A 5,639-nucleotide genomic window follows, 5' to 3' on the forward strand; every position below is an offset into this window, starting at 1 on the left:
TTTTTGTAGCTTGTTTGTCCATGTTGTGGGCCCCCGCACTCCCGTGTACATCTACAACTAAGAAAACAATTAAGAGCTCGAGAGTTTCCGCCCGTGGCTTCACACGTTAACTTTACAAAATGACAGTGGGAGTAAAACTGTGGCAAAGGACTGGAGGAATATCTTTGGTATGAAGTTAGTTACGTTTCGTATGTAATTGTCTCTTCACTACGTTAAGTACAGTGTTCTGTTAGAAAATGGTCACCTGTCGCGTTACATGACTTCTGCTGAAGCTCTCAAGTTTAGCACTTGGTTCCAATGTCAATATAATCTAATATTCTGGTCCCTGAACCCATGAAGACCCCGGGTAAAACATCCGCACGCATCCTCCGCAATTTTCCGCCCGTCATCGGATTTACAGTGAGGCACAGCTACCTAAATTTACAGTTAAAAAAAAAAGATAGAAACTAAGGTAAATTCAAGAGGGAGCTGAAGGTGCTAAAACAGCGGAAGTTGTTAGCGGACATTCGCCGTGGAGATATAAAGATCCAAAATATCGGGAATTATCGCGTTTGCTCGCTGCATTTCATCAAAAGTAAGGCATTATTGGCTTTGTTATCTTTATTCATTTGTTAGATGAAAAGTATTAAAAGTTAGAAATCCTTCAGTAAAATTGCAAAATCGCCCTTTGTTCTCAGGTGGGTTTTAACATGCAAAATGAAAACGCTTCTGAAGCTCCATTTACCATTTAAATAATCGTAAACTCTCAATGCGTTTGGAAATAAATTTTACTCAGATACAAGCTAAGGAATGGGATAATTGTCAGCTGTTAGTTGGACAAAATCAGGAGATTTTATTATTTGCCAAAATATATTTCTCAATGTTTCTTGTTTAAAGCCTGCACAATCACCCAAACTACTTATTTATTTATTCAGAAGCATTTTCATTTTGCATGTTAAAACCCACCTGAGAACAATGGGCGATTTTGCAATTTTACTGAAGGATTTCTAACTTTTAATACTTTTCATCTAACAAATGAATAAAGATAACAAAGCCAATAATGCCACTTTTGATGAAATGCAAGCTGTTTTTGCACCTTCAGCTCCCTCTTGAATTTACCTTAGTTTCTATCTTTTTTTTTACTGTAAATTTAGGTAGCTGTGCCTCACGGTCACCCCGACTGGCACAGTAAATTGCAGCTCAAAAACTGGCCGCTTTCGATGTTTTTAACGGGTGTGAAAGTGCGTGTTTTCCCATTCTCTAACATGTACCGGAAGTGACGCTTGTCCCCAGTTAAAATTTTCGGTCACGTGAGTGAGGATTTACGTTCCAGTGACCTTTCGTGAAATCACCCTATTGATCAACCTGTGATATTGCATTAGCGTTATGCCATTCATCGTGAGTCAATCTATGATCTGCCCCGTACTTTAAATATTGTCGAAAACGCATGAAATAATAGTTCTATGAATCAGCCCGGCATGGAACAGTTTACTTCCGAGAATTCAAAGCCGCAGCTTTTATCTGGCGGCATCTCTGGAGAACATCGATAAGATGGAGTTTGTCGTCGAGTCCTTTCTTCAGACTGGTTGTGGTGGTTGGAGAGGTTGTGGCGGTTGTTGGTCGGATATTACTGTTTCTAGGGGCAACAATATCTACCCCTCAAAAAATCCCTCCACGCCACACTCAGGGCCGGTGCTAGGAATTGCGGGCCCAATTAGAAAACTGATGGCGGGGCCCCTACTCTAGAAAAGTAAAAATTTATGTATGTTTATATTTCGTGTAGTTTCGGGAATTTTAAGGCAAGCTGGTTGGTGATTGGATGCAACCCCCTTAGAGACAGCGTTTGATTGGCCGCCAAATAAATTTGTCAAATCTGTAACAAAAATCGCTGGTCGGTGCGAACTCAGTGGACTATCTGGTTGTATCTCCAAACTAATCTGGTTGTATCTCCAAACTAATCTGGTTGTATCTCCAAACTAATCTGGTTGTATCAACCAGACTATCTGGTGGTATCTCCAAACTAAACAGTATAACATGCAGGTACATTCATTTAAAATTAAATTCAGTGATTATCTCACATGATTTCTCACTGTGTAAAGCTCAATATCTGACCAATTTCTGTTTAACACGTTTGGTCTGCCGTGAGCATTTTTCGTTGCATCTCCCCTTTTCCTAATCGGCCACAATTCAGATAATAGTCTACTTTCCTGTTTTTGCCACCAAAGTGGATAACCTCACATTTATCCACATTATACTGCATCTCCCATGCATTTGCCCACTCACCCAGCCTATCCAAGTCACCTTGCAGCCTCCTAGTTTAGAGGGGTTTAAACGGTTTAGAGATGTTTAGAGGGCTTCAGATGGGTTCAGGTGTGTTTACAATTGTTTAGAGGGAAATAGGGGGGGCTAGAGGGGGTTTAGAGGTGTTCAGAGGGTCCCAGAGGGGTTTAGAGACGTTATAAGCCCCCCCGTGAGAAATTGTATTTCTCTGAAATTGAAGATAGACATAAAGCTGGAGTAACTCAGCAGGACAGGCAGCGCAGCGACTCTGGAGAGAAGACCCTTCTTCAGACCGAACTGAACTCGCGTCGATGAGAGTACTTGTGATTGTCTGAAGAAGGGTCTCGACCAGAAACACAACCCTCTCCCCAGAGCCCTTGCCCGTCCCGCTGAGCCAACTTCAACTTCAGAGGTGTTCAGAGGGTCCCAGAGGGGTTTAGAGACGTTATAAGCCCCCCCGTGAGAAATTGTAATTCTCTGAAATTGAAGATAGACATAAAGCTGGAGTAACTCAGCAGGACAGGCAGCGCAGCGACTCTGGAGAGAAGACCCTTCTTCAGACCGAACTGAACTCGCGTCGATGAGAGTACTTGTGATTGTCTGAAGAAGGGTCTCGACCAGAAACACAACCCTCTCCCCAGAGCCCTTGCCCGTCCCGCTGAGCCAACTTCAACTTCAGAGCCAAACAAAAAACACAGAGTGCTGGAGGAACTCAGCGGGCCAGGCGGCTGCCTCACCCGCAGGGTTTCTCCGGCATTTTTGTCTACTGCAAAACGTCAATGATTCCGGGAATGCTGAGGGGACAGGGTGATAGAGAGGGAGTGGGAGAGCTAGAGAGAGACAATGTGGGGAGCGGGAGAGAGAGCGCGAGAGAAAGAGGGAGGGAGGGAGGGAGTGAGCAAAAGACAGAGAGACACAACCAAAGATCCGCTATAAGATCTTTGGACACAACGTGGGTCGGTAGGTGAATGACAAACCTGCACACCAGGAAGAAGCCCCTTCTCGCGGTCCGGGGCCCTCACTCATGATGGTGAGTTAAATGAAATTCTCAACTTGTCATCGATCTACATTCCTCAGTAAATGTAATCAAAGATCCTATAGCGGATCCGCTATAAGATCTTTGAATGTAATTGTGTTTTAAACAAGTATTAATGACGCCGCGTGAATTTTATTCAAAGGAACACGGCGTCATTAATACTTGTTCAAAACAAGTTCAAAACACTATAACATTTACTGAGGAATGCGGATAGATGCAGATTCATGACATGACACATTAACAAGGTGTTAAGTACTTACCGTTAAGAAGTGCTAACAGCAATAGTTAACAAATCGTTTGTGTATGATGGCCGTGCAGCGGTTGTTATACATGTTCGTTTAAAAAAAATCCGGATGGCGAATTAAAAAAAATCTTTATGTAACAAAGAGAATTCGTATTTCCGTACGAAATACTGAACATTAGTGCGGGGCCCCGCTTAGGCGCGGGGCCCAATTGGGAGCAATCGGTCAAATCGGCTTAACGCCGGCCCTGGCCACACTCAGTCACAAGAAGGGTCCCGACCAGAAACATCGCCTATCCATGTTCTCCAGAGATGCTGCCTGATCCGCTGAGTTACTCCAGCATTTCGTGTCTTTTTCTTTGTCAACCAGCATCTGCGGTTCCTTGTATCAGCTTTTATCGCGAGGGTGGTTTCTCAGGCACGAACAGTGTTTTGATTCTAAAACATAATAACATAAGTTAACGAGTTCGCGACGGCGTTGAATTACCTGCGATTTGCAATTATTTTCTTTTCATTGATGTCGAGAAGCTTTGAAATTATCTGCAGGAGACAGATTGCTGTAGGTATTACCTGGTCACATTTAACACGAATGAATGCTTCAAACATTGGTTGGGAAGTCGTCTCCTTTCCAGTTCCGCTGTCCTTCTGCATTTTTGTCATTATATAATGCAGCGTCACACACACTAACTACACCTCCCCCCCTCGCACTCACGCTAATTACCCCCCTTGATATTATATTAATATTATTAATTTGCTCCTTTTACCCCATAACCACCCTATCTACTGACGCATAGCCCCCAACTTGCAGTCACACCTAGAGGGGGGGGGGGGGGGGAGAGAAGTGGGGGGAGAGGAGAGGAGGGGGGGGGAGGAGGGGAGAGGAGAGGGGGGGGGAGGAGAGGGGGGGGGGAGGAGAGGGGGGGGGGAGGAGAGGGGGGGGGAGGAGAGGGGGGGAGAGGAGAGGGGGGGGAGAGGAGAGGGGGGGCAGAGAAGGGGGGAGGAGGAGAGAAGGGGGGAGGAGGGGAGAGGAGGAGAGGAGAGGGGGAGCGGAGAGGGGGGTGGAGAGGAGAGGGGGGGGGGGAGAGGAGAGGGGGGGAGAGGAGAGGGGGGGGAGAGGAGAGGGGGTAGGGAGAGGAGAGGAGGGGGGGGAGAGGAGAGGAGAGAGCGAGAGAGAGAAAGGGAGAGAGAGAGAGAAAGAGAGAGGGATAGGGAGCGAGAGAGGTGGGGAGAGAGAGGAGGGGAGAGAGAAAGAGAGTTCCTTTTTACTTCAACCCAAACCCCCCCAAACAACCATTTGCAGGCAGTGCTTTTTTATTTCAAACTAACCATATTTTCATTTTCAAACCACATTAAGGGTACTTACTCACAGGTGTGAAGAAATTTGTTCAGTGTCATTCAGAGCTCAGAGTGACAGAGACTAATTGACAGAGCTCCATCTTGATGAGAGACTGATTGAGGCACACCACTTCCTGGTTTTATAGTCCGTCCCCCTCCCTCCAGCAGGGGCAGCAGAGAGAATGGGGAATTTTGTAAAAACATTAATATAGGGAGTGCTGAGAGGGGGTGAGATGAGGGGCGGGGGAGAGGTGGGGAGCAGGGAGGGGGAGGGATGGAGGGAAGGGGGTAGGGGTGTGTGGAGGGGAAAGGGGTTTAGGGGAGGGATGGTGGGGGAGGGGAGGAGGGGGGAGAAAAAGAGGAGAGGGGGAGAGGAGGAGGAGAGTAGGGGATGGAGAGGAGGGGAGAGAGGAGAGGGGGGGAGAGGAGAGGGGGGGAGAGGAGAGAGGGGGAGAGGAGAGGGGGGCGAGGAGAGGGGGGCGAGGAGAGGGGGGGAGGAGAGGAGGGGAGGAAAGGGGGGGGAAGAGGAGGGGGGGAGAGGAGGAGAGGGGGGAGAGGAGGAGAGGGGGGAGAGGAGGAGAGGGAGAGGAGAGGAGGAGAGGGAGAGGAGAGGGTGGGGGAGGAGAGAGAGTGCCTTTTTACTTCAACCCAAACCCAAACAACCATTTGCAGGCAGTGCTTTTTTACCTCTAACCATATTTTCATTTTCAAATCAAATTAAGTGTACTCACAGTGCTGTAGACATTTGTCAGTGTCATTCAGAGCTCT

Source organism: Amblyraja radiata, chromosome 11, assembly GCF_010909765.2.
Source record: "Amblyraja radiata isolate CabotCenter1 chromosome 11, sAmbRad1.1.pri, whole genome shotgun sequence".
NCBI lineage: Eukaryota > Metazoa > Chordata > Chondrichthyes > Rajiformes > Rajidae > Amblyraja > Amblyraja radiata.